The sequence below is a fragment of the Colobus angolensis genome, unplaced genomic scaffold, assembly GCF_000951035.1.
Source record: "Colobus angolensis palliatus isolate OR3802 unplaced genomic scaffold, Cang.pa_1.0 Scaffold79, whole genome shotgun sequence".
NCBI lineage: Eukaryota > Metazoa > Chordata > Mammalia > Primates > Cercopithecidae > Colobus > Colobus angolensis.
Genome location: NW_012121709.1, coordinates 4,795,871 through 4,804,862, shown reverse-complemented (window position 1 = coordinate 4,804,862; position 8,992 = coordinate 4,795,871).

Below are 8,992 nucleotides of genomic sequence, written 5' to 3'. Positions count from 1 at the left end.
AAAAAAAAAAAAAAAAAATAGAAAGTGTTTCTTCCCCAGTCCTCTCCTTCTTTCACTTCCCTCCCCGTGAGTAGCATTTGGAAGTCTCACATAGCACTTTTTAAAAACCACTTTAAGTCCAGGTGCTGTAGCTCATGCCTGTAATCCCAGCACTTTGGGAGGCCGGGGTGGGTGGATCACTTGAGGTCAGGAGTTCAAAACCAGCCTGGCCAACATGGTGAAGCCCTATCTCTACCAAAAATACAAAAATTAGCCGGGCATGGTGGCATATGCCTGTAATCCCAGCTACTCAGGAGGCTGAGGCAGGAGAATCGCTTGAACCCGGGAGGTGGAGGTTGCAGTGAGCCAAGATAGTTCCACTGCACTCTAATCTGGGTGACAGAGTGAGACCCTGTCTCAAACAACAACAACAACACTTTCACCAGTATGTGGGAGGGCTGGCTGAAGGTGGCCTCTGCTGGGCTTTACACAAGCAGATGGATTCTGGAAGGGACTCCACCAAGCCAGCCTGGCTTTGCCTTTGCAAGGCCCCTCCCAAGATGCCTCCACTCGCCACTCACACGGACTGGGACTCTGTCTTACAAGTTTCCCACAGGCCTGAGCAGTAGGTGGGAGGAATTTCTGTGGTTTTCTAGGTTGGCCACAGAATACTACTCTTCTTCCTCCCACTCTTTTTTTCCGTAAGATTTGGGGCTCAACTTACTCTCAAACTCTGGAAGTGAGGAGGTGGCCCAGGCCTGATCATGGGATCTCATATGCCCCTGGCTGTAGTGATTCATTTTTGGAAACATCTGTGGGACTCAAGCTGGGACAATCGAGTGAATTTCAGGAATGTTGGATGAATCTCTTAGGAGGGAGGAAATCCCTCTGCTGGATTTCTAAAAGGTCAAGTTTTACACTCAGTGCTGCCATTGGCTCTCTTTGGATAATGGAAGGAAGAGTTGTTCAGAGAATGAAGCTAACAGAGATGAAACCAAAAATGGAGAGATCATGTCCTGATGACCATTTGAACCCCTTGACCTCACCATGCCTGAAGCCATCACCCCTTCAACTTGCTAGTTATGTGAGTCAATATGGTTCCTTTTTGGTTTGAGCTAGTCTGAATTAGGTTTTTGTCTCTTGCAGCTAGAAAAGTCCTAAGTAATACCAGCTTCATAAACCTTTGGAATCTGAATTTACTTGTGGCCTCATCCAGAACTGTGGGGCAGGCTGCTAACTCTCAGTGCCACCTGCAGTAGTGGAGCGTCTGATGAGACTCTACCTTCTGGCATGCTGATTTCCCTTTGACCCCTCTTGTGGATAGGAAGGCAAAACAATGAGAGAAGGGGAAGAAAAAAAGGGGGGGGGGCGGGGGTGTGAGCAGGGTTTGTGTAATTTAATTTTGTTGGAAATGATGGAAATTAGGGGAGGGAGCCGGTTTCCTAGTAAAATAGATCGGGCTTGAATCTCTTCTTTGTCATTCATGAGCTCTGAGACCTTGGGCAAATGACTTACTCCCTGGGGCCCCCATTTTCCCACCTGTGGGACTTGAGTTGCAGCGAGTGTATATGGGTACTAGATTCTAAAGTCAAGGTGAAGGAAAACATTTCCGTGAAAATCCCTTAACTCTGCTCCCTTCCACAAGGAATGGCACTGCCACAAGTGTCAGCAAATTGTCATAATGTCAGAGACATATGAACCAGAGCAACTCCATCTTGAATAGGAGCTGGGTAAAATGGGGTGCATTCCCGGTGATTAAGACATTCTAAGTCACAGGATGAGATAGGAGGTCAGCACAAGATGCAGGTCATAAAGACCTTGCTGATAAAACAGATTGCAGTAAAGATGTCGGTTAAAACCCACCAAAACAAAGATGGTGACGAGAGTGACCTCTGGTTGTCCTCACTGCTACACTCCCACCAGCACCATGAGTGTTTACAAATGCCATGGCAACATCAGGAGGTTCCCCTATATGGTCTAAAAAGGGGAGGCATGAATAATCCACCCCTTGTTTAGCATATCATCAAGAAATAACCATAAAAATGGGCAACCAGCAGCCCTCAGGGCTGCTCTGCCTATGGAGTAGCTATTCTTTTATTCCTTTACTTTCTTAATAAACTTGCTTTCATTTTACTCTATGGACTTGCCCTGAATTATTTCTTGTGCAAGATCCAAGAATCCTCTCTTGGGGTCTGGACTGGGACCCCTTTCCTGTAACAATAATACAATCATCATAATGCAGCCATTTACCCACCTGCCATCCTCCCCACCCCCCACCTCCAATCCTGCTCCTTAGTTGAGCACCAATAAATACACCTTTTAAACTCTAGATGACTGATTCTCAGCCAGGGCGATTTTGCCCCTCAGGGGATGTTTGGCAGTTCCTGGAGACATTTTTGGTTGTCATAACTAGGGGTAGGAATAAGTGCGCCTGGCATCTAGTGGATAGAGGCCAGGGATGCCTCTAAACATCCTCCAACACACTAGACAGTCCCCACAACTAATAATTATCCAACCCACAATGTCAGTAGTGCCAAGGCTGAGAAATCCTCAGCTAGAATCCCACTCAGCACAGAGAGCTGCTCATTCTAGGAAAGGCTGTCAGGATTGGAGACAATGAGAACAGATCCATATATTCCATTTCCATGCTTCCTGTGCGGCAAGTTCGCACGGGGACACGACAGGTCTACCCCCTTTCAATGAGGATTTTTCTCCTTTCCTTTTGGCCAACTGCAGTTAGTTGAATTTGTGTAAGTTAAATGCGTGCATTATGTAAGTTAAATGCGTGCATGGTATAAAAGTTAAATGCATGCCTGCAATCCACGTGGCAATGCTGTTTCCACTTCACAGCGTTACCCTGAGCATCAGAGGAGGTGTCAACAGAATGTGCATTGCACAGGGTGAACCCTTAAGCCTTTGCACTTATTACTTTTATTAATTTCACGTGGTGCCTGCCACATGCACAGTACATAGTCAATCCAGCCTTGCTAAATGGTCTTCAATTGAGAGAAAGTTTTCTGGGCCTTGTGTGAGAGGAGGCAACAACTCCAAGGAGATCTGGATGCACAGTTCTTTTTCTTATAGAGATGGAGTCTCAACTCTGCAACCCAGGCTGAAGTGCAGTGACACGATCTCGGCTCACTGAAACCTCCGCCTCCTGGGTTCAAGTGATTCTCCTGCCTCAGCCTCCCAAGTAGCTGGGACTACAGGCATGAGTCACCACACCCGGCTAATTTTTTTTTTATATTTTTGGTGGAGATGGAGTTTCACCACGTTTGCAAGAATGGTCTTGAACTCCTGACCTCAAGTGATCCGCTCACCTCAGCCTCCCAAAGTGCTGGGATTACAGGCACGAGCCACCGCGCCCGGCTTCGATGCACAGTTCTTGTCTGAACTTCCAGGCATCCTCTTTCTGCCACCTGCTTCAATAGCTGCCACCTTTCTAATGCTTTCCACAGCCCTTGGCCCCAACTGCAGGGAGCACAGGATCAATTGTGCTGGGAGATCACCCTCTGGGGCTCAGCCCCAGCTCCTGTGCTTGACTCTGATCTCATCACTTTAACTTCTTTGGAGTCTCAGTTTCCCTGCCAGTAAAACAGAGTTCCTAATCCTGCAGCTCTGTACAAGATTACGGGGCTCCTGCTGACTGTAAGCCCCACATCAAACTTAGAAACTGGCACCCCAGGGGTTCAGATGCAGCCTGCGGCCTGAATCCATTTGGCTCACATGGTTTTCCTTAAATATTTGAATTACATTTTCCAGTTTTTTAAAAATTGAAGTGAAATCGACATAATATAAAATTAAGCATTTTATTTATTACCCCTTTTTTTCATCCCAGTAGAGACAGGCTCTTGCTGCTTCCCAGGCTGGTCTTGAACTGGCCTCAAGTGATCCTCCTGACTCAGTCTCCCAAAGTTCTGGGATTACAGGCATAAGCCACTGCACCTGGCAAAAATTAAGCACTATTTGTTTGTTTTTGTTTTGTTTTTCTTTTTTTTTTTGAGACCAAGTCTCACTCTGTCACCCAGACTGGAGTGTAGTGACATGATCTTGGTTCACTACAACCTCTGCCTCCTGGGTTCAAGAGATTTTCCTGCTTCAGCCTCCTGAGTAGCTGGGATTACAGGCATGTACCACCATGCCTGGCTAACTTTTGTATTTTTAGTAGAGATGGGGTTTCACCATGTTGGCCAGGCTGGTCTCAAACTCCTGACCTCAAGTGATCCTCCTGCCTCGGCCTCCCAAAGTTCTGGGATAACAAGTGTAAGCCACTGTGCCTGGCAAAAATTAAGCATTTTAGAGTGAACAGTTCAGTGGCAGTTAGTATATTCATGATCTTATGTAACCATTGCCTCTATCTAGTTCCAAAACTCTTTCATTACTCCAAAAGGAAACCTGGTACCCAGTACTCATTCATTCCCATACCCTCCTCCCTCCAGCCCCTGACAACCCTCTTGTCAGCTGTCCATCTCTATGGATTTGCCTATTCTGGACATTTCATATAAATGGAATCATACAATGTATGACTTTTAGTGTCCGGCTTCATTCACTTGGCATAACGTTTTCAAGATTCAGTTATATTGTATCTTACATGATGACAGACATTTGGGTTGTTTCCACCTCCTGGTGATCATGAACAGTGCTGCTAGGAACATGCATGTAGAGGTACTTGTCTTCATGTAGAGTACCTGCTTTCAATTCTTTTGAGCAGATACCTAGGAGTGGAATTGCTGGGTTATATGATAACGCTATGTTTAACTTCTTGAGGAACCTCCAAAATTTTCCACAGTGAGTAGGTCACTTTACTTTCCCACCAGCAATGTACAAAGGTTCCAACTGCTTCACTTCCTTGTCAAAATTTCGTATTTTCCATTCTATTTTATTATAGCCATCCTAGTCGGTGTGATGTGGTACCTCATTGTGGTTCAGTTAGATTTTACTATATCAAATAAAAAGATTTCACATAAAAACCCAGTTTCACAGTTTCTCTTGGAAAAAGAAGTATCTGTCAACATTGGGACCACATTTGGGCGGAGGTATCCTCTGAAGCTACCTGGTAGCAGCCCTCCCGTTGAGCTGGGACATCCCCTTCCTCTCCTCCCCCAAGCCCCACCCCTCTAATGTCTCCCTCATGGCTGAGTTGGCTACCACTTCTCATCATATGCCGCTACTGTTTTTCTTAAAGAAGAAGCCAGCCCCCGTGTCTCCATCAAAAGGGAGGAAAAGAAATATAGACTTGGGGGACTCTGGGTTTCTTAAATATAGAAAGGTCCATCATTATTTGTGGAAGTGTTTAGTATGCGCCTGGGTCATTCGCTCATTTCCGCCACCTGGTCCCTGTGGGCGTCTGAGTGGGTAACACACACACAGCCAGCACTGTCCCCACTCCTTCCCTAGCGGGGTCATGCGGACCATCCCTTCTCCTTCTCCCCAGGCGGATGCACTTGGTCCAGCCTGGGTTCTCCTGGAGGCTTATTAACCATCCGCCACTTCTGCTCGGCCCTGTCTGCTTAATTCTTGACCTGCACAGCTCCACTTCCCCTCCAGGTCTGGGCTTAGGGCGGTTTTCTCCGCACTCTTCCTTGAAGCTCAGCGTGGATCAAGGGGCCCTGCTGCGCATGCTCACAGGATGTGGACTCCACCCAGCCCTGGGTGCCACTGTCACTCATTAATCCGTTTCCTGATTCCTCCCCTCTTTGCAAAATTTGGACCCCGGGTGGGCGCCTTCGTAGAATCACACTTCTCAGTTTATGCCACACATTCACTATTTGTCTGTTCAAGGCCCCCCGTGTGCCTTGTATTATTTTTCGCCTGCGTCTGCTGTTAGCATTTCTCACTGCCTCCCACAAGCAGTGACTCCAGTATCTTCAAAATAAATCCTTCCAACCCACTTTCCAATGCTTATGAAACATATATAGTCTTGCTCTGTGAGTGTATATTTTAAATTTATGTCCATGGTATTGTGTCATCAATCTCAGTCTAGTTCCTACTTTTTTCATTTCACACTGTATTTTTAAGATCTATCCATGATGATGTATGCAAATTCAGGGTATTGTGTATTATTTCATCATCTGCATGTATCAAATCTGGCTGACTCATTTCCTCCAGTCATAGACATGTAGGTCACCTTGGGCTCCTTGCTGGGACAAACGTGGCCACCACCAACATTCTCACACACGTCCTCTTATGATCCTGTTCAGGAGTTTCCCCAGGATACACACCCGGGAGAGGAGCTGCCGGGTCACACATTGTTATGGGTTGAATAACAGGTCGACACAAGTCCCCTGCCAAAGATATGTTGATGTCTGAATTCCCAACATCTCAGAATGTGAGTTTGTTGGGAAACAGGGTCATTGCAGATATAATTAGTTAAGAGGAGGTCATACTGGAGTAGAGTGGGCCCTTGATCCAATATGACTGGTATCTTTCTAAGAAGAGGGAAGACCATGTGTGGACAGAGGCACACAGGGAGAAAGGCCATGTCATGATGAAGACAGAGAGTGGAGAGATTCAGCTACAAGCCAAGGAACACCAAGAATTTATGGCCAACATTGGAAGCTAGGAAGAGGCAAGGAAGGATTCTACCCAGGGACTTAGAGAGAGCATGGCCCTTCTGGCCTGTATCTTAGGTCTGCATCTCTAAATTTCTCTGAACATCTGAAACTTAGAACTTTCTCTCAGTGATAAATAATGGTAATGTGATTCATGTTCATATACAAACTATATTCACCCATTCGTCTATCCATTCATCCATCCTTCTGTTCATCCATCCAGCCATCCTTCCATTATCATCCATCCATCTGTCATTCATCCTTCTGTCCATCCATCCATCCATCCATTCATCTGTCTATCTAGACACCCATCCATCTGTTCATCCATCCATCTATCCATCCGTTCATCCAATCAGCCATCCCTCTGTCATATCCATCTGTCTATCATCCACCCACTTATCCATCCATCATCCATCCATCTATCCCTCTATCCATCCATCTAATAATCTGTCAGTCCATCCATTCATCTGTTCATCTATCCATCCATCCACTAATTCTGCAAGTTCTTACTGAGTACCTGCTCGGTGCTGGAGCGGAACAAGATAAACAAGTCTTTGCCTTCATGGAACTCATCACTACGGTAGGGAAGACAGACATTAAACTGTCAGGAGTTACGAGTAAGAATTAGTTCTAGCCCATCACTGTGGCTCACTTTGAGGCCAGCCTCCATCAGTTTGCTAAGAAAGGGGCATACCAACATCCACTCCATAGAAGAGATGAACAATTATACAATAGAATAATGTATAGAATGCCTAGAATGCCTCGAGCCTCCCCCCAGAGGGAAAACAAAACAAAACAAAAACAAAGGTAATTGCATAAATCCATCCATTTTTGCCATTATTTAAAAAAAATCCCACATGTTAGTAACTCAGGCAGCAAAAACAAAGGAAATGGCTCCACTTTGCATTTACCTGGTTCCAGTCTTTCTGGGAGACTAAAATATGTAGAGGCCTCTCTCATTTATCCTAGAACATGGCTATGAAGTAGTAAAGGTGGATCATGACAGATGAGGCAGCAAAGAAGCCAAGGGGTCAGGCCACCTCCCAAGTTCATACAGCGAGATGGAGAAAGAGGCGAGGGCGGAAGATGGGCTTCATGTCTCTTGGTCCACTGCAAAACACATGATAGCCAGACCAGTGAGGAATCGCTTTTATCCATAATTGGAAATACCACCGAGAGCTAATTTCTCCCCAATAGATCCACAGGGCAGAGAAGAGCACTTGACCTAGAGTCTTGTTAGGAGGGTGGTCTGTCATGCAGACTGTGAAATAATCAACTAGCCATCATATTTCCATTTCTCTTGGGCTGTTTCTGTCCAGAGAGAGAGTCCCAATCAAAGCTGGGAGAGCCGGTGTGCAACGCATCCACTCAGGGCTGTTAATAATTGGGTTTTATGGATGCCCAGATTCACAGGCTGTAGCTTAGTGCCTCTCCATCGATTTAACTAGCATTTCAGGTCCATAGCTCACAGCTAGAAACCAGCCTACATAAAACCCCGCATTAGGACGCTTCCCTTCTTGTTTAGGACACTGCTTTCCATTAGGAAAACCAAACTCCTTAGCGGAGAGCTTGATGGATGAGGCTGACGTTATAATCTCACTGAACAATTACAGGGCTGTCCTATTAGTGGAGACACCCCAATACACACGTAAGATTTGGTAGACGAGATCTGTTGAACATTGAGGGGAGCTGGGAAGACAGAGTGCAGGTGGGCAAGCTGTGAATGAGCCAACTTTATCCTCAGAAGTCCCTAGAGGATTATGCGTCAGAGACCTCTTCCTGATCTAATTTCGGAGGCCAAACAATGAAAATTAGTGACTAAACAAGTATTTATTGAGTGCCTACTACATCCGTCTGGATCCTGGGTTAGCCAGTGGAGAAATTTACAAGGGGTGTAAATGATAATCCCTGCCCTCATGGAACTTTCAATTTACTTAGGAAGGTAAATAAATAGCTATGGATGATAGATTATACATAGAGGATAGATAGGTAGGCAGGCAGGTAAGTAGGTAGGTAGGTAGATTAGATGATTAGAGAGAGAGAGAGAGAGAGATAACCAATTGTCATAGCAGGTGGTGCTCACTTCCAACTAAATGATACCAAAATTAAACACAATAGGGCAGATTTAGCAAACAGGTGGCCCTTTCCCTTCCCTCCACCCATGCTGGATATCCCTAATTATTTATGGCATCCATTATGGGTCGAATTTTGTCTTCCCCACTACCCCCACCCCACTGAAACATAAGTTAAAATCCTAACCCGATACCAATGAATGCGGGTTCTCCAATGTAATCAAGTGAAGACAAGGTCATGAGGATGGACCTTAATCCAATGGCTGGTGTCCTTATAAGGAGAGGGAGATGTTTTAAATTTTATTATTATTATTATATTATTGAGACAGAGTTTTGTGGCCCAGGTTGGAGTGCAGTGGTGCAATCTTGGCTCACTGCAACCTCTGCCCC